Genomic DNA, 24,343 nt, shown 5'->3' with positions numbered 1-24,343 from the left:
AAAGTCAGATCAATGTGCATCTTGGACCTTAAATAAAAAATTTTGTACAAGTGAAATTGTAACCAAACCCAGGCTCAGTTGCTTGTTGCTTATAAGCCAATAACTCAAAAGACAAATCTCAGTAGAAAGGGAAGCTGCTTTAAACAGAAAAGGTGGCAGTCTGGAGAGGTTGTGGTGGACTCATGTCCAGAGACAAACTCCAAAGCTTCTGCTCAGCCATGACTTTTCTTTCTTTGTTTGTTTTCTTTTGACTGTGCTGGGTCTTCATTGCAGCCCAGTGACTTTCTCTAGTTGCAGTTCATGGGCTTTTCTTTTTCAGGAACATGGCCTCTAGAGCATGCAGTTAGGAGTTGCAGTGTTCAAGCTTAGTTGACCTGCAGCATGTGGAATCTTACTTCTCCAATTAAGAATCAAACCTGGGGAGGCGATCCTAGGATGGCAGAGGAATAGGACAGGGAGATCACTTTATCCCCCACAAATTCATCAAAAATACATTTGCTACTGCTACTGCTAAGTCACTTCAGTCGTGTCCAACTCTGTGCGACCCCATAGACAGCAGCCACCACGCTCCCCCATCCCTGGGATTCTCCAGGCAAGAACACTGGAGTGGGTTGCCATTTCCTTCTCGAATGCATGAAGGTGAAAAGTGAAAGGTGAAGTCGCTCAGTCGTGTCCGGCTCTTATCGACCCCATGGACTGAAGCCTACCAGGCTCCTCTATCCATGGGATTTTGAGCGCTGAGTAAATTCCACAAAACAACTTCTGAATGCCGGCAGAGGACATCAGGCACCCAGAAAGGCAGCCCATTGTCTTCGAATGGAGGTAGGAAAAAATATAAAAGACAAAAAGAGAGACAAAAGAGGTAGGAATGGAGCTCCATCCTGGGAAGGGAGTCTTAAAAAAGAGAGAAGTTTCCAAACACCAAGAAACACTCTCACTGTCGAGTCTGTTGCAAGCCTTGGAACCACAGAGGGCAAATAACTGGGAGGAAAACACATAAATAATTAAAACCCACAGATTACATGCCCAATGGTAACTCCTCCAGCAGAGAAGCAGCACAGACGCCTGCATGCACCACTAGCAAGCGGGGGCTGGGCAAGGAGGCACGGGCTGCATTGCTTAGAGTAAGGACTGGGCCTGAATGCCCCGAGGGCAATCTGAAGGAACTAACTTGGGCTAGCAAACCAGACTGTAGGATAGCTACCACCTGAAAAGCCCTAACCTAAGACACAGCCAGACCCACTCACAGAACAATGGACTGACTAAAGCTACACAAAAAGCCCTAACCTAAGACACCGTCAGGGCTGCTCACAGAACAAAGGACTGAGCAGAGCTAGCCAGCTGCAGACCATCCCCTTCCAGTGACAGGAAGCCAGAGCCGGAAGGGGGCAATAGCAGCCCCAAGGAGGCATTATCTACCAAATTGCAAGCAGGCTTCATTGTTAACTAAGACTTCTTGGGATTCTGGATGGTCAACATCCACCTGAGAAGGTGCACCGGTTGTACACCAAGAAAACCAAGCGGCAGAGATGGGGGAGGCGATAAGCTGCAGCGACCGCACTCACCAAACACCTGGTCACCTGAGCTGCTTGGACCTGGGAAGGGCACAAAATGCAGACCCAACCAAGTCTGAGCCTCTGAGGACTACCTGAGTACCTGAACCTGAGCGGCTTAGACCTGGGAAGTGCATACAACCCAGGGCCGGCCTCAGACAGTTCCCGGCAGAGCAACCTAGAGACAAAGCAGTGTTGACAGGGAAAGCACACATGCCACGAGCAGGGGCAAACCCAGTGTGGACGAGACACTGCGAACACACACCAGTGTTGTTTGTTTGCAGCATCCCTCCCTCCCCACAGCACCACTGAACAAGTGAGCCTAAAAAAGTGTCCACCACCGCCCCCCTGTGTCAGGGCAGAAATTAGACACTGAAGAGACCAGCAAAGAGAAAAAGCTAAAACAGAGGGAACCTCCTTGGAAGTGACAGGAGCAATAGATTAAAACCCTGTAGTTAGGGGTTTATAGATCTTGAGAAATATAAGCCAGATCGAGGAACTATCTGAAAATGAACTGACCCCACACTGCCCACAGCAACACCAGAGAAAGTCCTAGATATATTTTTACTATTTTTAAATCATTCTTTATTTTTTCAATTTTTTAATAAATTTTAAGCCCTCTATTACTCCTTTAATTTTTATTTTTATAACCTACAATTACTTTGCAAAAAAAAGAGAGAGACCTTATTTTTTAAAGCAAACTTCATGTATATATATTTTATAATTTTTGTGACTTTTTTTCTTTAATATTGTATTTTTGAAAATCCAATCTCTACTCTAGATTTTTAATCTTTGCTTTTTGGTATTTGTTATAAATTTTGTACCTTTAAGAACCCAATCTTCAGTATCCATTTTTACTTGGGAGAGAGATTACTGGCTTGACTGCTCTCTCCCCCTTTGGACTCTCCTTTTTCTCCACCAGGTCGCCTCTATCTCTTCCCTCCCCCTTCTCTTCTCTACCCAACTCTGAATCTCTTTGTGTGTTCCGGACAGTGGAGAACACAGGGAATGGATTACTGGCTGGATCTGTCTTGCTCCTTTTGATTCCCCTCTTTATCTCCTGGCCACCTCCGTCTCCTTCCTCCCTCTTCTCTTCTCTGTGTAACTCTGTGAACATCTCTGAGCAGTCCAGACTGTGGAGCACACATAAGGAAGTGATTACTGGCTAGCTTGCTCTCTCCTCTTTTGATCCCACCTCATCTCATTCGGGTCACCTCTATCACCCTCCTCCCTCTTCTCTTCTCCATGTAACTCTGTGAACCTCTCTGGGTGTCCCTCACTGTGGAGAAACTTTTCATCTTTAACCTAGATGTTTTATCAATGATGCTGTATAGATGGAGAAGTCTTGAGGCTACTGTAAAAATAAGACTGAAAACCAGAAGCAGGAGGCTTAAGTCCAAATCCTGAGAACACCAGAGAACTCCTGGCTCCAGGGAACATTAATTGACAGGAGCTCATCAAATGCCTCCATACCTACACTGAAACCAAGCACCACCCAAGGGCCAACAAGCTCCAGAGCAAGACATACCACACAAATTCTCCAGCAACACAGGAACACAGCCCTGAGCTTCAATATACAGGCTGCCCAAAGTTACTCCAAAACCATAGACATCTCATAACTCATTACTGGACACTTCATTGCACTCCAGAGAGAAGAAATCCAACTTCACCCACCAGAACACCAACACAAGCTTCCCTAACCAGGAAACCTTGACAAGCCACCCATACAACCCCACCCACACTGAGGAAACGCCACAATAAGGAGAACTCCACAAACTGCCAGAATACAGAAAGGCCACCCCAAACACAGCAATATAAACAAGACGAAGAGACAGAGGAATACCCAGCAGGTAAAGGAACAGGATAAATGCCCACCAAACCAAACAAAAGAGGAAGAGATAAGGAATCTACCTGATAAAGAATTCCAAATAATGATGGTGAAAATGATCCAAAATCTTGAAATCAAAATGGAATCACAGATAAATAGCCTGGAGACAAGGATTGAGAAGATACAAGAAAGGTTTAACAAGGACCTAGAAGAAATAAAAAAGAGTCATTATATAATGAATAATACAATACATGAGATCAAAAACATTCTGGAGGCAACAAATAGTAGAATAATGGAGGCAGAATATAGGGTTAGTGAGGTAGAAGATAGAATTGTGGAAATAAATGAATCAGAGAGGAAAAAAGAAAAACGAATTAAAAGAAATGAGGACAATCTCTAAGACCTCTGGGACAATGTTAAATACCCCAAAATTCAAATCATAAGAGTCCCAGAAGAAGAAGACAAAAAGGAAGACCATTAGAAAATACTTGAGGAGATAATAGTTGAAAACTTCCCTAAAATGGGGAAGGAAATTATCGCCCAAGTCCAAGAAACCCAGAGAGTCCCAAACAGGATAAACCCAAGGCGAAACACCTCAAGACACATATTAATCAAATTAACAAAGATCAAACACAAAGAACAAATATTAAAAGCAGCAAGGGAAAAACAACAAATAACACACAAGGGGATTCCCATAAGGATAATAGCTGATCTTTCAATAGAAACTCTTCAGGCCAGGAGGGAATGGCAGGACATACTTAAAGTGATGAAAGAAAATAACCTACAGCCCAGATTACTGTACCCAGCAAGGATCTCATTCAAATATGAAGGAGAAATCAGAAGCTTTACAGACAAGCAAAAGCTGAGAGAATTCAGCACCACCAAACCAGCTCTCCATCAAATGCTAAAGGATCTCCTCTAGACAGGAAACACAAAAAGGGTGTATAAACTTGAACCCAAAACAATAAAGTAAATGGCAACAGGATCATACCTATCAATAATTACCTTAAACGTAAATGGGTTGAATGCCCCAACCAAAAGACAAAGACTGGCTGAATGGATACAAAAACAAGACACCTATATATTTTGTCTACAAGAGACCCACCTCAAAACAAGGGACACATACAGACTGAAAGTGAAGGGCTGGAAAAAGACATTCCACGCAAATAGAGACCAAAAGAAAGCAGGAGTAGCAATACTCATATCAGATAAAATAGACTTTAAAACAAAGGCTGTGAAAAGAGACAAAGAAGGACACTACATAATGATCAAAGGATCAATCCAAGAAGAAGATATAACAATTATAAATATATATGCACCCAACATAGGAGCACTGCAATATGTAAGACAAATGCTAACAAGCATGAAAGGGGAAATTAACAATAACACAATAATAGTGTGAGACTTTAAAACCCTATGGATAGATCAACTATCACACCTATGGATAGATCAACTAAACAGAAATTTAACAAGGAAACAGAAACTTTAAATGATACAATAGATCAGTTAGACCTAATTGATATCTATAGGACATTTAACCCCAAAACGATGAATTTCACCTTTTTCTCAAGCTCACATGGAACTTTCTCCAGGATAAATCACATCCTGGGCCATAAATCTAGCCTTGGTAAATTCAAAAAAATTGAAATCATTCCAAGCACCTTTTCTGACCATAATGCAGTAAGATTAGATCCCAGTTACAGGAGAAAAGCTATTAAAAATTCCAACATATGGAGGCTGAACAACACACTTCTGAAAAACAAACAAATCACAGAAGAAATCAAAAAAGAAATCAGAATATGCATACAAATGAATGAAAATGAAAACACAACAACCCAAAACCTGTGGGACACTGTAAAAGCAGTGCTAAGGGGATGGTTCATAGCAATACAGGCATACCTCAAGAAACAAGAAAAAAGTCAAATAAATAACCTAACTCTACACCTAAAGCAACTAGAAAAGGAAGAAATGAAGAACCCCAGGGTTAGTAGAAGGAAAGAAATCTTAAAAATTAGGGCAGAAATAAATGCAAAAGAAACAAAACAGATCACAGCAAAAATAAAGCCAAAAGCTCAGATCTATCAGATCTAGGCCCTTTAATCTATTTCTCACTTCCACTGTATAATCATAAGAGATTTGATTTAGGTCATACCTGAATGGTCTAGTGGTTTTCCCTACTTTCTTCAATTTAAGTCTGAATTTGGTAATAAGGAGTTCATGATCTGAGCCACAGTCAGCTCCTGGTCTTGTTTTTGTTGACTGTATAGAGCTTCTCCATCTTTGGCTGCAAAAAATATCATCAATCTGATTTTGGTGTTGACCATCTGTTGATGTCCATGTGTAGAGTCTTCTCTTGTGTTGTTGGAAGACGGTGTTTGCTATGACCAGTGCATTTTCTTGGCAAAACTCTATTAGTCTTTGCCCTGCTTCATTCTGCATTCCAAGGCCAAATTTGCCTGTTACTCCAGGTGTTTCTTGACTTCCTACTTTTGCATTCTAGTCCCCTATAATGAAAACGACATCTTTTTTGGGTGTTAGTTCTAAAAGGTCTTATAGGTCTTCATAGAACAGTTCAACTTCAGCTTCTTCAGCATTACTGGTTGGGGCATAGACTTGGATAACTGTGATATTGAATGGTTTGCCTTGGAGATGAACAGAGATCATTCTGTCGTTTTTGAGATTGCATCCAAGTACTGCATTTCAGACTCTTTTGTTGACCATGATGGCTACTCCATTTCTTCTGAGGGATTCCTGCCCGCAGTAGTAGATATAATGGCCTTCTGAGTTAAATTCACCCATTCCAGTCCATTTTAGTTCGCTGATTCCTAGAATGTTGACGTTCACTCTTGCCATCTCTTGTTTGACCACTTCCAATTTGCCTTGATTCATGGGCCTAACATTCCAAGTTCCTATGCAATATTGTTCTTTACAGCATCAGACCTTGCTTCTATCACCAGTCACATCCACAGCTGGGTATTGTTTTTGCTTTGGCTCCATCCCTTCATTCTTTCTGGAGTTATTTCTCCACTGATCTCCAGTAGCATATTGGGCACCTACTGACCTGGGGAGTTCCTCTTTCAGTATCCTATCATTTTGCGTTTTCATACTGTTCATGGGGTTCTCAAGGCAAGAATACTGAAGTGGTTTGCCATTCCCTTCTCCAGTGGACAACATTCTGTCAGACCTCTGCACCACGACCCGCCCATCTTGGGTTGCCCCGTGAGCATGGCTTAGTTTCATTGAGTTAGACAAGGCTGTGGTCCTAGTGTGATTAGATTGACTAGTTTCTGTGAGTATGGTTTCAGTGTGTCTGCCCTCTGATGCCCTCTTGCAACACCTACCATCTTACTTGGGTTTCTCTTACCTTGGGCGTGGGGTATCTCTTCACGGCTGCTCCAGCAAAGCACAGTGGCTGCTCCTTACCTTGGATGAGGGGTATCTCCTCACCACCGCCCTTCCTCACCTTCAACGTGGGATAGCTCCTCTAGGCCCTCCTGACAATAATCTCTCATTATCAGAGAAATGTAAATCAAAACCACAATGAGGTACCATTTCATGCCAGTCAGAATGGCTGTGATCCAAAAGTCTACAAGCAATAAATGCTGGAGAGGATGTGGAGAAAAGGGAACCCTCTTACACTGTTGGTGGGAATGCAAACTAGTACAGCCACTATGGAGAACAGTGTGGAGATTTCTTAAAAATCTGGAAATAGAACTGCCATATGACCCAGAAATCCCACTGTTGGGGATACACACTGAGGAAACCAGAATTGAAAGAGACAAGTGTACCCCAATGTTTATCGCAGAACTGTTTATAATATCCAGGACATGGAAGCAACCTAGATGTCCATCAGTAGACAAATGGATAAGAAAGCTGTGGTACATATACACAATGGAGTATTATTCAGCCATTAAAAAGAATACTTTTGAATCAGTTCTAATGAGTTGGATAAAACTGGAGCCTATTATACAGAGTAAAGTAAGCCAGAAAGAAAAACACCAATACAGTATACTAATGCATATATATGGAATTTAGAAAGATGGTAATGATAACCCTTTTATGCCAGACAGCAAAAGAGACACAGATGTATAGAACAGTCTTTTGGACTCTATGGGAGAGGGCAAGGGTGGGATGATTTGGAGAATGGCATTGAAACATGTATAATATTATATCTGAAATGAATCGCCAGTCCAGGTTTGATGCATGATACAGGATGCTCGGGTCTGGTGCATTGGAATGACCCAGAGGGATGGTATGGGGAGGGAGGTGGGAGGGGGGTTCAGAATGGGGAACACGTGTACACCTGTGGATTCATGTTGATGTATGGCAAAACCAATACAATATTGTAAAATAATTAGCCTCCAATTAAAATAAATTTATATTTAAAAAATAAAATAAAATAAAAATTAAAAAAATAAAGAATCGAACCTGAGTCCCCTGCATTGGAAGATAGATTCTTAACTACTGCACCACCAGGGAAGTCCTACCATGACACTTTTTTTAAAGGGAAAATGGGGAGGACAAATCTCAGTAAATCATGGAGGCAGGAGGTTGGGTTCTGCATCATTCTCCATTGAATGCAGACTGACTGTTTCCTGAGATGTTTTCTAAGATTATGGCATGCTGTCCCATCACTTCATGGGAAATAGATGGGGAAACAGGGGAAACAGTGGAAACAGTTGCTGATTTAATTTGGGGGGAGGGGCTCCAAACTCACTGCAGATGATGATTGCAGCCATGAAATAAAGAGATGCTTACTCCTTGGAAGGAAAGTTATGACCAACCTAGACAGCATATTAAAAAGCAGAGACATTACTTTTGCCAACAAAGTTCCGTCTAGTCAAGGCTATGGGTTTTTCAGCATTCATGTATGGGTGTGAGAGTTTGACTGTAAAGACAGCTGAACACCGAAGAATCGATGCTTTTGAACTGTGGTGTTGGAAAAGACTCTTGAGTGTCCCTTGGACTGCAAGGAGATCCAACCAGTCCATCCTAAAGGAGATCAGTCCTGAGTGTTCATTGGAAGGACTGATGTTGAAGCTGAAACTCCAATACTATGGCCACCTGATGGGAAGAGCTGACTCATTTGAAAAGACCCTGATGCTGGGAAAGATTGAGGGCAGGAGGAGAAGGGGACGACAGAGGATGAGATGATTGGATGGCATCACTAACTCAATGGACATGAGTTTGAGTAAACTCTGGGAGTTGCTGATGGACAGGGAGGCCTGGCTTGCTGCAGTCCATGGGGTCACAGAGTCAGACACAACTGAGCAACTGAACTGAACTAAATGTCTGATCCTAGACTCCAGTCCTTCCATATGACTGGGATTAGCAGAGGCAAACTCTTACATGTAGAAAGAGAAATAACAGGGTTCCACTGTAGAGTACAAGGTATTATATTCAATATCCTGTGGTAAATCAGAATGGGCAAGAATATGAAAATGAATATATTTATATATTTACAAATATATAAGTGAGTCACTTTATTGTACAGCAGAAATTACACACATCATTGTAAATCAACTATACCTCAATAAAGTTAAAAAAAACAAAGGCAAACTCCAAAATTTTCCAGTTGTGAGGATAATTTTCAGTCAAAATATAATAGATTTTGTATAACTGCATTTGTAAGATGTGCATATAGGAATCCCATAGTAGATAGGAAAGGAAAGAAACTAAAAGGAGCTGGGAAAATACCAAAAAAAAGGTGGGGGGGGGCTTGATGTCTGAATAATCTGGAAAGAGCAAGCCAGCAGAATTTCCTTCACTTGCGTTACTCTGTTTAATACAACACACCCTCCATTCGCCTACCCATTCAGCCATTCTTTACACAATCAGTTTGCCCTTTTTTGTTTTTGGCTGCACCACACAACTTGTGGGACCTTAGTTCTCCCACCAGGGACTGAACCCCAACCCTCAGCAGTAAAAGCCTGAGTCCTTACCACTAAACTGCCAGGCCATTCCCTCTGTTATACATTCACTACACATTAAAGTACTTACTATGTGGCGAATGCTAAGGATATCCAAAACAGTAAGTCAGATCCTTACAAATGGTTTAAGAGTCTAGTGGAGACAGACAGATGTGTATATAAGTAGTTGGGAGTCAGAAGGATGGATGACACAATAAACCATTTAACTACTATTTAAAGGCAGCTAATGTGAGATATAATTCCCTTTACTTTCCAGAGTATTCTGCCCATATCAACTATTCATGAAGATTTTTTTCCCCAAAATCAGATTTTAATAATGATAGCTATTAGCATTTAATCTTCTTATAGTTATCTGCATATAATCCACTGTTATTCTCATCCATCACAGAGAGTGGCTGAAAGGATGAAGTGAGTTATTTTACATAAAGCAGTTAGCATGGTGTGTGTACCCACAATCCTTAAGGAAATCAATCCTGAATATTCATTGGAAGGACTGATGCTGAAGCTGAAACTCCAATATTTTGGCCACCTGATGCGAACAGCCAACTCATTAGAGAAGACCTTGACACTGGGAAAGATTGAAGGCAGGCTGAGAAGGGGACAACAGAGGATGGTTGGATGGCATCACCGACTCAATGAACATGAGTTTGAGTAAGCTCTGGGAGTTGGTGAAGGACAGGGAAGCCTGGCATGTTGCAGTCCACTGGGTCACAAAGAGTCAGACATGATTGAGCAACTCAACAACTGCACTCACAAAGAGAGCACTCACTAGCACTGTTATTATAATTATCATAATAGGGGACTTTCCTGGTGGTCCAGTGGTTGAGAGTCCTTCTTGCAAAGCAGGGGATGCAGGTTTGATCCCCGGTCAGGTAACTAAGACCCCAAGTGTCCTGGAGCAACCACGCTCATGTGCCCCAAATACTGAGCCTGTGTGCCACAACTATCAGTTGTTGTGCCACAACTAGTCTATCAACGCACCACAGTGAAAAAGCCCACACAACACAATGAAGTTCCCATACGTTGCAACTAAGACTCAATGCAGCCAAGGCAGCCAAATAAATAAATAAATATTTTAAAAATAATTATCATCATACTAATAACATAACTAGTACATCATAATAACATAATCATGTTATTACTATGTTATCATTAAGTATATAAAAATTATGTTCCAACCATCCTAATAATGGGGAAAGTTCAGTGGGAATGAGGAAGCAGACAAGGTCTAGGATCATGTATACAATCAAAAAGGGTCCTCAGATAAGCTGTATACGTTTGATTTACTCAACCTCTATCCAGGCTCAAGGTCACATGAGGCTGAACTACAGCTGTTCTGAAAGGTAAATGAAATAAACAAGTCACTTTAAAAGCATTTCAAGAGACCTCCTGACAGACACGTGTTAGTCACTCAGTCATGTCTGACTCTGTGACCCCATGAACTATAGCCGACCAGGTTCCTCTGCCCATGGGATTTCCCAGAAAAGAATAATGGGGTGGGTAGCCATTCCCCTCTCCAGAGGATCTTCCCAACACAGGGACTGAACCTGGGTCTCCTGCATTGCAGGCAGATTCTTTACCATCTGAACCACCAGAGAATCTCTCTCCTGACAGATACCTCCCTAGTATACTGATTATAGGTTCTTCATAGTTGCCTATTGAGAAACTCATCTTGAATATCCTTGGAAAAATCAAATACTTCTCTGAAGCACTGGTCTTCAGCCAGCAAGATATTTTGCTCCCACTCTCCCAGAAAATATTTGCAATGTCCGAAGATATTTTCAATGGTCACAATAGTGTAAGAGAGGGTGGGGAGTAGAGGAGTGCTACTTGTACCTAGTAGATAAAGGGCAGAGATGCTCTAAAGATCCTACAACAGCATCATCTGGTTCAAAAATGCCATAGTGTCAAAGTTGAGAAATCTTGCCATAAAGAAACACATAATTATTTAGACCTACTTACTTAGCCATTCCCATACATTGTCTTTTTCATCTAATTTCAAACTATGGTGCAAATAACTGAGATATATCTTCCTTAAACAAGGATAAAGGAGGTGAGGTGGGCTGGAGAAAAGGTAATGAGCAACAGGATAGTTAAGGGTAAGGAAGAAGAAGGAAGGCATATAAGAGATATGAAATTTTCCCTACTCCATATTTTGCTGTTGTTTAGTCACTTACTTGTATCTGACTCTTTTAAGACCCTATGGACTGTAGCCCACCAGACTCCTCTGTCCATTAGATTTCCCAGGCAAGAATACTGGAGTGGGTTGCCATTTTTCTCTAGGGGATCTTCCCACCCCAGGGATCAAACCCACATCTCTTGCATTGGCAGGCAGATTTTTTGCTACTGAGCCACCAGGGAAACCCATTTAATATTTTACCCAAGGCCAGTCTCAATGCCTTTCCTTGCAACAAACATTTTTCTTAAAATAGTTGGAATGCACACATACCAGGAGCTCCATAAATTCCCACTGTATAATTGACTTCAATTGTAAGTCCAGATTGCATTTTGTTGTGCCTCTGAGGGAAATCAAGCTAGAGTTTAGAAGATTCTAGAGTTTAGCAAATGATTTAACGAAATATTTTTAGCACCTATTATAAGTCAGGCAAGGTTCTAGAGGCTTGAGATACATCAGTAAAGAAAACAGAGATACCTAACCTGGGGGCTCAAATTCAATGAAATTTTGAGGAAAAGACCAAAAATTCTTGAGTTGGAATGTCTCTACTTATGGCATATTTTTCCAACCTATTTCTCTTTCTTGATTGAAAAAGAGAAATGAGTTTTAGGAGAGCTTTTATCTACATTAGAAATTAATCTATTTCCAAGGCAACGAAGCAAAGTAGATGACATTAGTAAGCCAGTATCCTGCAGATTGTTGTTTAAGAAATTAAATTTTATGGTGTGTTATAAACCAACATGAGGAAGACATCCAAGCCTGGGTGTATTGCTCTGGTTCAGGTAAAAATGGAGTGGAAGGTGGAAAGATTTCTACTATGATTTGCCCTGCTTTAGGAGGAAGGCTTTAAAAAAAAAAATCTTTATTTTTAATTGGAGGATAATTGCTTTACAATATTGTGTTGGTTTCTGCCATAAATCAACATGAATCAGCCATTAGGTATACATATGTCCCCTCCCGTCTTGAACCTCCCTTTCACCTCCTACCCCATCCCACCCCTCTAGGTTGTCACAGAGCACCAGATTTGAGCTCCTTGAGTTGTATGGTAAATTTCCATTGCTTATCTACTTTACATATGCTAATATAAATGCTTCAATGCTACTCTCTCAATTTGTCATATCCTCTCCTTCCCTCACTGTATCTATAAGTCTGTTCTCTATGTATGCGTCTCCATTGCTGCCCTGCAGATAGGTTCATGAATATCGTCTTTCCAGATTCCATATATATGCAGTAGGTTTTTTTTTGTCTTCCTGATTTACTTCACACTGTATATAGGAGGAAGGCTTTTGTAACAAGACAACTGGCAACTTTTGAAATAGCCTGCTATGATGGTGTTAATAACAAAAATAGTCTAGGTATTTAGTTTGGGTGTGGCTTACACTTGAGAGCACAGAGCTATTTACACTGAAATTTCCCTGATTAACTTCAGAGATGGCATTTATTTATTTTTAAGATGTTTTTTAATGTGGGCCACTTTTAAAGTCTCTATTGAATCTGTTACAAAATTGCTTCAGGTGTTTATGTTCTGATGTTTTGGCCATGAGGCATGTGGGAATCTCAGCTCCCTGACCAGGGATTGAACCTGCACTGCCTGCATTGGAAGGTAATGTCTTAAGCATTGGACCACCAGGTGAGTCCCCAGCGATGGCATTTAATCACTACTCCAGTAGTTCCAATATTGAAAAACTAATGACAACCTGGGTTTGTCCCATTTCTGTACTCTGAGAGCCTATAAAATATGCAGGCAGATAAATGTTGGTGTAGCTTGAAAGCTCTGCTGAAGCTCTGTCCCTGTGAAGACACCAATAGCTCTGAGAGACATTCCTGGGTTCTCTTTTTCCCTGTGTTTTTCCTATAATTTGTATTTATTTGTTGAATTCATCAGATGCTTGGAATTCCATGAGGAGCTGTGAAAAGGATTTGTGTTAGAGCCTGATTATATGTCTCACCACTGAGGCATATGCCTCCTTTGCTTGTTTTTGCCTGCTTCCCACAGAGGTGCTACAAGTCAGTAGTCCCCAAAACCCCTGGAGCCACCAGCAACAGCAAGCCTTTAAATCACTTTGGGTTCTAGGACTTGGACTGGGGCATAAATTAAGCAAAGAATGTCACACATTTATACTAACATTTATGTAGGACGATTTCTATCTTACAGTATAGTTGCTCAGTCATGCCCCACTCTCTGTGACCCCATGAATTGTAGCCCGAAAGGCTCCTCTGTCCAGGAGATTCTCCAGGCAAGAATACTGAAGTGGGTTGCCATTCTCTTCTCCAAGGGATCTTCCCAACCTAGGGATTGAACCCTTATCTCCTTCATTGTCAGGCAGTTTCTTTACTGTTTGAGCCAGCAGGGAAGCCCTCACCTATGTACTTATTTGCCAAGGTCAACTTTGCAAACTAAAGAAATAGTACTGTGAGGTCAGTGTCAGACTGTTTTTAAAAAGGAGATGAGGTGACATACCGAGTCTTTTGACTCATGATAAGGCTCATGGTATGACTGATGAATTGTAAGGTTTGTACCCAGGTGCTCTGGATATCCCTGTGGCTATGATGAAATATTTATAGCTCCAAGAGGCCATCATTCAAGCCAGGCAAGTTTCTGTTCACTTTTTTACCTTCCCACCAATGCATCAATGCAGAACATTCATCAGGCAGCAGCAGACATGGCATCTTAAAGCAAGGAATCAGAGAAAGCTATATGGTTTAAGATGAGAGGAATTCACAAACTTAAAACAGATAAAATACTTATACCTTAATTTCTTTTTTTTTGGAGAATATTTGCTTTATAATATTTTGTTATTTACTCCTGCACAACAAAGTAAATCAGCCATTTGTATACATAGATCCCCTCTTTTTTTTGGATTTCCTTCCCATTTAGGTCACCATAGACCACTGGGTAGAGTTCCCTGTGCTATACAGTAGGTTCTCATTAGTTATCTATTTTATACATGTTACATGTCAATCCCAATGTCCCAATTCATCCCACCCCATTCTTTCCCCCTTGGTGTTCTTTACATCTCTGTACCTCTACCTTTTATTAAGACTTAATATGTGGCTCTGAGAAGTCAAATGCAAATCTTAACTTCTATTAAATACACTCATGGTAGTCAAAGATCTTCAGTGAGCACAGTAGTTAGAAGGAAAAAGTGAATTCAGCAGTTAGATCTTGAAATGAAGACTGTTAGTGGGAGGTCAGAGAATGTTGGAAAAATATTTTAAAAGATCCGGTGAGACTAGGGATTGAACTTTTTTTTTTTTTTTCATTTTTGTGGTTTAAGGTGGCAGGTCACTATGTAAGTGATCATGAAATCAGTTTAGTGGTGCACCAACAAGCATTTTTCAAATAACTTTAAAAACAATATAGCACAGGGAGCTCAGTGGGTGCTCTGTGATGACCTAGAGGGATAGTGGGATGGTGGGTTGGGATGGAAGTTTCAAGAGGGAGGGAATATATGTGTGCATGCATACTAAGTTGCTTCAGTCGTGCCTGACTCTGCAACACTGTGGACTGTAGCCAGCCAGGCTATTCTGTCCATGGGATTCTCCAAGCAAGAATCCTGGAGTGGATTGCCATGACCTCTACCAGGGGATTCTCTCGACCCAGGGATCAAACCTGCATCTCTGACATCTCCTCCTGCATTGACACGTGGATTCTTTACCACTAATGCCACCTGGGAAGTCCAGGATATATGTGTACATATAACTGACTCACTTCATTGTACACCAGAAACTAACACAACATTGTAAAGCAATGATATTCCAAAATAAAGCAGTCTGCATGTGTTTGTTTATGGGTTACAATATAAAATGGGTTTCTAGAAAACATATCAAGTCTGTTGACCTACAGAGATGTTTACTATGTGCACGAGAAGGTGCAAGAGGCTTTTTAAACTTTTCCTGAAACTTTTCAGGAACAAGTGAACTTCGTCATCACCTGGTCTGAATTAATTCAGCATTTCTTCCTTTCAAAATGGTCAAAGAATTTGATAACCAAGTTAACTATTCTGCAGGACTGGAGAGTTGCTGTTAGCCAAAGAGGGTTGTTGTATGGCCTTAGCAAGTCTCTTTAACTTCCTGAGTCTCAGTTTCTGCATCTATAAATTTAGGAGTACTGATGAACTATGGACAGAGGTTCGTGACATTATACAGGAGACAGGGATCAAGACAATCCCCATGGAAAAGAAATACAAAAAAGCAAAAAGCTGTCTGGGGAGGCCTTACAAATAGCTGTGAGAAGAGAAGCAAAAAGCAAAGGAGAAAAGGAAAGATAAAAGCATCTGAATGCAGGGTTCCAAGGAATAGCAAGGAGAGATAAGAAAGCCTTCCTCAGTGATCAATGCAAAGAAATAGAGGAAAAACAACTGAATGGGAAAGACTAGAGATCTCTTCAAAAAAATTAGAGATACCAAGGAAACATTTCAGGAAAAGATGGGCTCGATAAAGGACAGAAATGGTATGGACCTAACAGAAGCAGAAGATATTAAGAAGAGGTGGCAAGAATACACAGAGGAACTGTACAAAAAAGATCTTCATGACCAAGATAATCACGATGGTGTGATCACTCATCTAGAGCCAGACATCCTGGAATGCGAAGTCAAGTGGGCCTTAGAAAGCATGACTAAGAACAAAACTAGTGGAGGTGATGGAATTCCAGTTGAACTATTTCAAATCCTGAAAGATGATGCTGTGAAGGTGCTGCACTCATTATGCCAGCAAATTTGGAAAACTCAGCAGTGGCCACAGGACTGGAAAAGGTCAGTTTTCATTTCAATCCCAAAGAAAGGCAATGCCAAAGAATGCTCAAATTACCACACAATTGCACTCATCTCACATGCTAGTAAAGTAATGCTCAAAATTCTCTAAGCCAGGCTTCTGCAATATGTGAAATGTGAACTTCAGATGTTCAAGTTGGTTTTAGAAAAGGCAGAGGAACCAGAGATCAAATTGCCAACATCTGCTGTATCATCAAAGAAGCAAGAGATTTCCAGAAAAACATCTATTTATGCTTTATTGACTATGCCAAAGCTTTTGACTGTGTGGATCACAATACACTGTGGAAAATTCTGAAAGAGATGGGAATACCAGACCACCTGACCTGCCTCTTGAGAAACCTATATGCAGATCAGGAAGCAACAGTTAGAACTGGACATGGAACAACAGACTGGTTCCAAATAGGAAAAGGAGTACGTCAAGGCTGTATATTGTCACCCTGCTTATTTAACTTATATGCAGAGTACATCATGAGAAACACTGGGCTGGAAGAAGCACAAGCTGGAATCAAGATTGCCGGGAAAATATCAATAACCTCAGATATGCAGATGACACCACCCTTATGGCAGAAAGTGAAGAGGAACTAAAAAGCCTCTTAATGAAAGTGAAAGAAGAGAGTGAAAAAGTTGGCTTAAAGTTCAACATTCAGAAAACGAAGATCATGCATCTGGTCCCATCACTTCATGGGAAATTGATGGGGAAATAGTGGAAACAGTGTCAGACTTTATATTTGGGGGCTCCAAAATCACTGCAGATAGTGACTGCAGCCATGAAATTAAAAGATGCTTACTCTTTGGAAGGAAAGTTATGACCAACCTAGACAGAATATTAAAAAGCAGAGACATTACTTTGCCAACAAAGGTCTATCTAGTCAAGGCTATGGTTTTTCCAGTGGTCATATATGGATGTGAAAGTTGGACTGTGAAGAAAGCTGAGCACCGAAGAATTGATGCTTTTGAACTGTGGTGTTGGAGAAGACTCTTGAGAGTCCCTTGGACTGCAAGGAGATCCAACCAGTCCATTCTAAAGGAAATCAGTCCTGGGTGTTCTTTGAAAGGACTGATGCTGAAGCTGAATCTCCAATACTTTGGCCACCTCATAAGAAAAGTTGACTCACTGGAAAAGACTCTGATGCTGGGAGGGATTGGGGGCAGGAGGAGAAGGGGACGACAGAGGATGAGATGGCTGGATGGCATCACCGACTCGATGGACATGGGTTTGGGTGAACTCTGGGAGTTGGTGATGAACAGGGAGGTCTGGTGTGCTGTGATTCATGGGGTTGTGAAGAGTCAGAAACGACTGAGTGACTGAACTGAACTGAACTGAGTGTCTACTTCATAGAGTTTCACAGTTATACCTGATGGCAAGCAAAAGCATTTAAGACAGTTCCAATACAGAGTAAGTGCTATATAATAAATGTTTCCTTTTTTTCCAGTTTCCATTCAGGGAAAAAGACACCTTCTCCCATTGCCTGTTCTCCTATAAAAAACCAGGGTCACCTTTCACACGCTGCCCAGAGTCGGGGCGCTGTGACATTACCAAGGGCTTTTCTACTGTCAAGTTAATGAAGGATTGCACCTGCCCCCTCTGCCTGGTCAGCACAGACTGCTTATGGAAAAATCAGAAAATATCTGAGAGCACTAAGCAAGAGCTCTATATAAAAGCAATTTTCTCCAGCTTTATGAGTGAGGGCAGTTGTAAATCACTCCAGCTATTTGCATTTATACTGCTTTAAAGAAGGGGTGGTAATGGGAAGATGGGAGGGTTAGTTACCTAGTGAGAAATGTTACCCTGGGACAGAAGAGCAAATGTTTCCAAAATCATCCCCCTTGTTGGGCCAGTGACTGGCTGTTTATGCCAGGAGAATGGGAAGAAGGGGTTGCATCAAGCTCCTGGAGTAACACTTGGAATTGGAATACCTGTTCACAGAATTAATATCTAATCATTCTCTTTTCTTGGCTTTTCTTACCAAATGGAGGGGGGAGAAAAGATTACTTAAGATAGAGCTTAATTGTTTTGTAATGCCTGATACATAAAACCAAAGAGAACACTCACAGTGTCAGTGATGGACCACTTGGCTTTGACCATCTCAATGACATTTACTCAATTTCTGAGCAATTTTAGATAAGCTCAGAAAGCAGCTGGGGAAATCCCAGCTGTAACTAAGCCTGATGGCCTTGCTTCAGTTAAGAGAAAGTCCATGAGGCTGAATCCAAGCATGCCAAGAGAGAGAAAATATTTTCCACTACCAAGGACAGATAATGCGAGCTATGCTAAAGCCAGTCCCTGTGGAATTCTTACTTGAACATTTCTCACTTGGAGGTAAACCGAGGTCACTTGGAGAATGTCATAGAAAATTTATTGAGAAGAGTCTTCCATTTTCAGTAATCGTTTTGCTCTAGAAATAAAAGCATGCCAGCAGAGATAGCAAAGGAGGACTGTTAGCACAGGCTTGGCCCGGGTCAGTAGTCGGTGCTATGATCTGACCATAACTGGTGCCCCAATCAGGAATATTTCCCAAATAGTAGAATTTATACCTTCTCCTGGGAGATATGGGAAGTCATAAGCTAGATAAAACATAAAATCATATTTTAAGTTTAGGTCAAGAGAGGGAACAATTGTTTGGAAAAGCAGATGGAGTCCAATGTCAGACCTCGTCCTATTTCCAGACTCCTGTTCCACTCAGACTCATATGGAGGGAAACAGGACAATTACAGCCATGTAACCATTTCTGTGTGAAGGCTAATTTTCAACTACTAGACTAGATTTCTCCTTTCCTTTAAAATATGTTGCTGAAATAAACATTGTATAGTTTTCACATTCACTGTCTTCTTTGAGGCACCAATTAATTCTTGCTGTGCCAAATACAACTTTTTTAATCCAGTTTTATCATCCATCTATCTAATCTACCTTTATAAGTCTGAATCTTTTCCTTTTTTAAGTATCTTGACCTCTCTTTATACCTCACTTTCATTTGGCTTCTTATTTATATAATTTTGACTTATTACTGTATGATCTTACCACTTTTACCAATTTTCTCAACTGGAAAATGATGTCATAAAGCATTATATTTATGGTTTTTTTCTACTTCCCAAGCCACTCCATTTGTTTTCTTCTTTAACTACCTTATTTTCAATACATCCCTTTTCTTCACTGCTTATATCCAAAGATAAATCTAATGAAAATCAGTGCCCTGAAATTTCTCCAAATATCTTTCCTCCTCTCTGGACTGTTCCTTCTCTCTCCATTAACTTAGAGATTAGAGTTAAACTCATTCTTCAACACTTGGTTCAAAGATTGTGACATTTAAAAGCCATAAACAGGAACATTTGATTAGGTTTCTATGTTTGGGAAAAACAAAGATACTTTTACAGTATAAAAACAAAAAATGTCATCTAAATACATTTTGAAGAAAAATTGCTTAAGAAGTATTCTATATAAGCAAAACTGAATCTGAGCTATACTTCAGGACTGGAGAAGACATGCTATATCAGAAACAGTGATAAACTCCAAACAGATAAATCTTTGAGTAAATGTAAACACAGATGGTGACTGCAGCCATGAAATTAAAAGACGCTTACTCCTTGGAAGAAAAGTTATGACCAACCTAGATAGCATATTCAAAAGCAGAGACATTACTTTGCCAACAAAGGTCCATCTAGTCAAGGCTATGGTTTTTCCTGTGGTCATGTATGGATGTGAGAGTTGGACTGTGAAGAAGGCTGAGGGCTGAAGAATTGATGCTTTTGAACTGTGGTGTTGGAGAAGACTCTTGAGAGTCCCTTGGACTGCAAGGAGATCCAACCAGTCCATTCTGAAGGAGATCAACTCTGGGATTTCTTTGGAAGAAATGATGCTAAATCTGAAGCTCCAGTACTCTGGCCACCTCATGTGAAGAGTTGACTCATTGGAAAAGACTCTGATGCTGGGAGGGATTGGGGGCAGGAGGAGAAAGGGACAACAGAGGATGAGATGGCTGGATGGCATCACTGACTCGATGGACGTGAGTCTGAGTGAACTCTGGGAGTTGGTGAGGGACAGGGAGTCCTGGCGTGCTGCGATTCATGGGGTCGCAGAGTCAGACACGACTGAGCGACTGAACTGAACTGAACTGAAACACAGGTAAACGTTAGAGTTAATCTAAACAATTGCTCATGATGTTTGTGAAACTGACTGACAGTATTAGGAAAAATATTATTTATATACAAGTGGGAAATATAAAATAAAATTGATAATATTAATAGCACCTAAGGCTAAAATTTCAGATTAGGTTAGTAAAATTTATATTTTTGAAAAAAGACTGGGAGAAAAAAAGGAGGAACATTCAAACAGGCTGAGACCTTATCTTGTTCAGTAAAGGAAGACTGTTAATAATTCTTCATTTTTCAATTTTTTGTTTTCCTCCAGTATTGTTGAGATATAATCTACATACAGTACTGTATAAGGTTAAGCTGTGTATCATCATGATTTGACTTATATCATGGAATGATTGCAATAAGTCTAGTGAACACCCATTATCTCATATAGATATAAAACAAAAGAAAAAAATACATTTTTCCTTGTGTTGAAAACTTGTAGGATTTACTCTTTAACAAGTTTCATAAATAACACACAGCAGTGTTAATTACATTAATCATGCTGTACATTACATCCTTACTTATTATTTATCTTATAACTGGAACTTTGCACGTTTTGACCTCCTTTGTCACCATACAAAGATCTGTTGTTATTGACTATATTCCCCATGCTTTACATTTCATTCTTGTAACTCATTTATCTTGTAACTGAAAGTTGGTACCTCTTAATTTCCTTCACCTATTTCACTCAGTCACTCACTCTTATCCCTTCTGATAACCATGTTCTTAGCCTGTAACTATGACTCTGCTTCTCCTTTATGTTGCTTCTTTTGAGTTTTAGATTCCACACACAAGTGAAATCATAGGGTATTTGTCTTTCTCTGTCTTATTTCACTTAGCATACTACTTTCTAGGTCCAACCATGTTGTCACAAATGGCAAGATCTCTATCATTTTTATGGCTGAGTAATATTCCAGTGTATATATAATATGCACCACACCTTTTTTTATTCATCCACCTACTGATGGACACTTAGGCTCCTTCCATATCTTAACTGCTGCAAATAATGTAGCAGTGAATACTGGGGCAAATATATCTTTTCAAATTAGTGTTTTTATTTTCTTTGGAAAAGTACCCAGACATAGAATTGTTGGATCATATGGTGGTTCTATTTTTAATGTTTTGAAGAATCTCTGTATTATTTTCCATAGCAGCTGCACCAACTTATATTCCCACTAACACTGTACAAATTTCCTTTTTCTCCACAGCTTCACTAATGCTTGTTATTTGTTGTCTTTTGGATCACAGACATTCTATAAAGTGTGAGGTGATATCTCATTGTGGTTTTGATTTGCATTTCCCAGATGATTAATAAGGTTAGTTTCTTTTCATGTATCTGTTAATCATCTACATGTCTTCCTTAGAAAATGTCTATTCAGTTCCTTTACCCATTTTTTATTTGGGTCACAGGGTCTTTTTGAAATTGAGTGATATATGTTCTCTGTATATTTTGGATATTAACTCCTTATCAGATATATCATTTGCAAATATGTTCTCCCATTCAGTAGGTAGACTTTTCATTTCATTGAAATTTTCTTTGCAGTGCAAAAGTTTTTAGTTTGATACAGTCTCATATGTTTGTTTTTGCTTTTGCTTCCCTTGCAAAAGGTGACGGTTCCAAAAAAATATTGCTAACATTGATGTCAAAGGGCATACTGCTGGTATTTTCTTCTAGGAGTTTTATGGTTTCAGGTGTTACATTTAAGTCTTTAATCCATTTTGAGTTTATTTTGTGCATAGTGTGAGAAAGTAGTACATTTGATTCTTTTGCATGTAACTTTCCAGTTTTCCCAACACAGTTTAGTGAAGAGTCTCTCTTTCTCCCACTGAATATTCTTGCCTCCTTTGTCATAGATTAATTGACCACCAAGTGTGGCTTCATTTCTTGGCTCCCCATTGTGTTCCATTGATCTATGTGTCTGTTTTTGTACAGCACCATGCTGTTTTGATTATTGTAGATTTGTGGTATCATTTGAAATCAGGAAGCATAATATTTCCACTTTGTTCTTCTTTCTCAAGATTGTTTTGGTTATTCAGGGTCTTTTGTGCTTTCAGGCAAATTTTAAAATTATTTGTTCTAGTTCTATGAAAAAATGTCTTTAATGTTTTCAGAAAATTGCATTGACTCAGTAAATTGCCTTGGGTAGTATAGCCACTTTAACAATAGTAATTATTCTAATCCATAAGCATAGTATATCTTTCTATTTGTTTGTGTCAGTATCAATGTATTTCACCAGTATCTTCCAGTTTTCCAAGTATAGGTTTTATATGTCAATTAGATTTCTTCATAGATGTTGTATTCTTTTGATACAATTACACATGAGACTGTTTTCTCAATTACTCCTTCTGATAGTGTGTTGTTAGTGTATAGATTTTTCATTTTGATAAATAATTCAAATAAATCTGTTAAAAATTTAAGCATACCTATTATTAGAACATACTTGAGATATATCATGTGCAAACCACTTAAGGAATAAAGAAGAAACAGAAAATGTATTTAACTTACAGATAAGGTAGTAGAAAGTGGGAGAGGACATTAAACTTAAAAAACAGAGTATATGTAAGTAAAATAAAATAAAGCAATATACTCTAAAATAAAACAAGCAGATATGAATTTATAATAAATAAGTTAAAATTATCTTTTAAAATCAAGAATATTATATTAATTTCAAAATAGCTCATCATTATTTCTCAAGGAAATATATAAAAACAGAATGACACAGAAAGATTAAACATGAAACCTGGAAAAATATATCAGTAAAATGAAAAAATTAAAATGGTCATATAAATACACACTAAATATTCAGTTCAAATAATACTTCAGGTAATCCATACATAAAGAACTACAAACCCATACATAAATTCCAACAAATTTGAAAACATTCTCAGCCTCTCACGTTTTACAAAATTCAAAAGCAAGTGATAAAGGGATGCATCTGGAAAAGGAAATGGCAACCCACTCCAGTATTCTTGCCTGGAGAATCCCATGGACAGAGGAGCCTGGCAGGCTACAGTCCACGGGGTTGCAAAAATTTGGACAGGACTTAGTGACTAAATAGAACAAAAAGATTCAATTTTCCGTATATCAGGTTGGTGAAGATGTGCTTGAGAATATTCAGTGTTTACCAATAAGAAAATAAGCCCACTCAAATGTTTTGGTGCCTATAAACTGAAACAAAATTTGCAACTTGGCAATAGCTTCAAAATTCTGTATACATACACCCTGATCGAGCAGTGTACTTCTAGGAATTCATTCTATAGATGGATTATACAATATTACAAAGATATATTTGCAAGAATTTTCTTTGTTGCATTTTTAATGACAGCAAAACCTAGAAAGAATTCATATATTCATCAATAGGGGGCAAAATAGATACATTTTTTATATTGCTACAATAAGATCTTAGAAAACACTTTAAAAGAATGGATTATATAGAAAAGGCCTAAAATATATATGAAATAAAAACAGTTAAATTTTACAACATTACATTTGTTTTGTAATTCCATCTGCAATTTTAAATGGAAAAGACAGATTTCATTCATTGCACCGTTGTGAATATCTTCATCAACTAGAGAAACATATAGAGACATATCTAATTTATTTTTCTGATTATCAAACCTCAAATGTTCTATTAGTAGAAAATCCAGTATCTTCCTGGAAGGCTTCTCATCTTCCTAACTTTAAATTCTGTAACAAAATCTGATGGTCAGGGGAGGGGTGTTTCCTTCAAGCCTGCTTCCATATATGAGGCAGTTTAAGAACATTGAAAGGCTTCTTAGGTGGCGCTAGCAGTCAAGAATCTGCCTTCTGTCACAATACTGTAAAGTAATTATCCTCCAATTAAAACAAATAAAAGAAAAAGAAAAAAAAAAAAAAAGAATCCACCTTCCAATTCAGGAGACCTAAGAGACGTGGGTTTGATCCCTGGGTCGGGAAGACCCCCTGGAAA

Source organism: Oryx dammah, unplaced genomic scaffold (assembly GCF_014754425.2).
Source record: "Oryx dammah isolate SB20612 unplaced genomic scaffold, SCBI_Odam_1.1 HiC_scaffold_1, whole genome shotgun sequence".
Lineage (NCBI taxonomy): Eukaryota > Metazoa > Chordata > Mammalia > Artiodactyla > Bovidae > Oryx > Oryx dammah.
Note: the sequence above shows the minus strand (reverse complement) of the source record.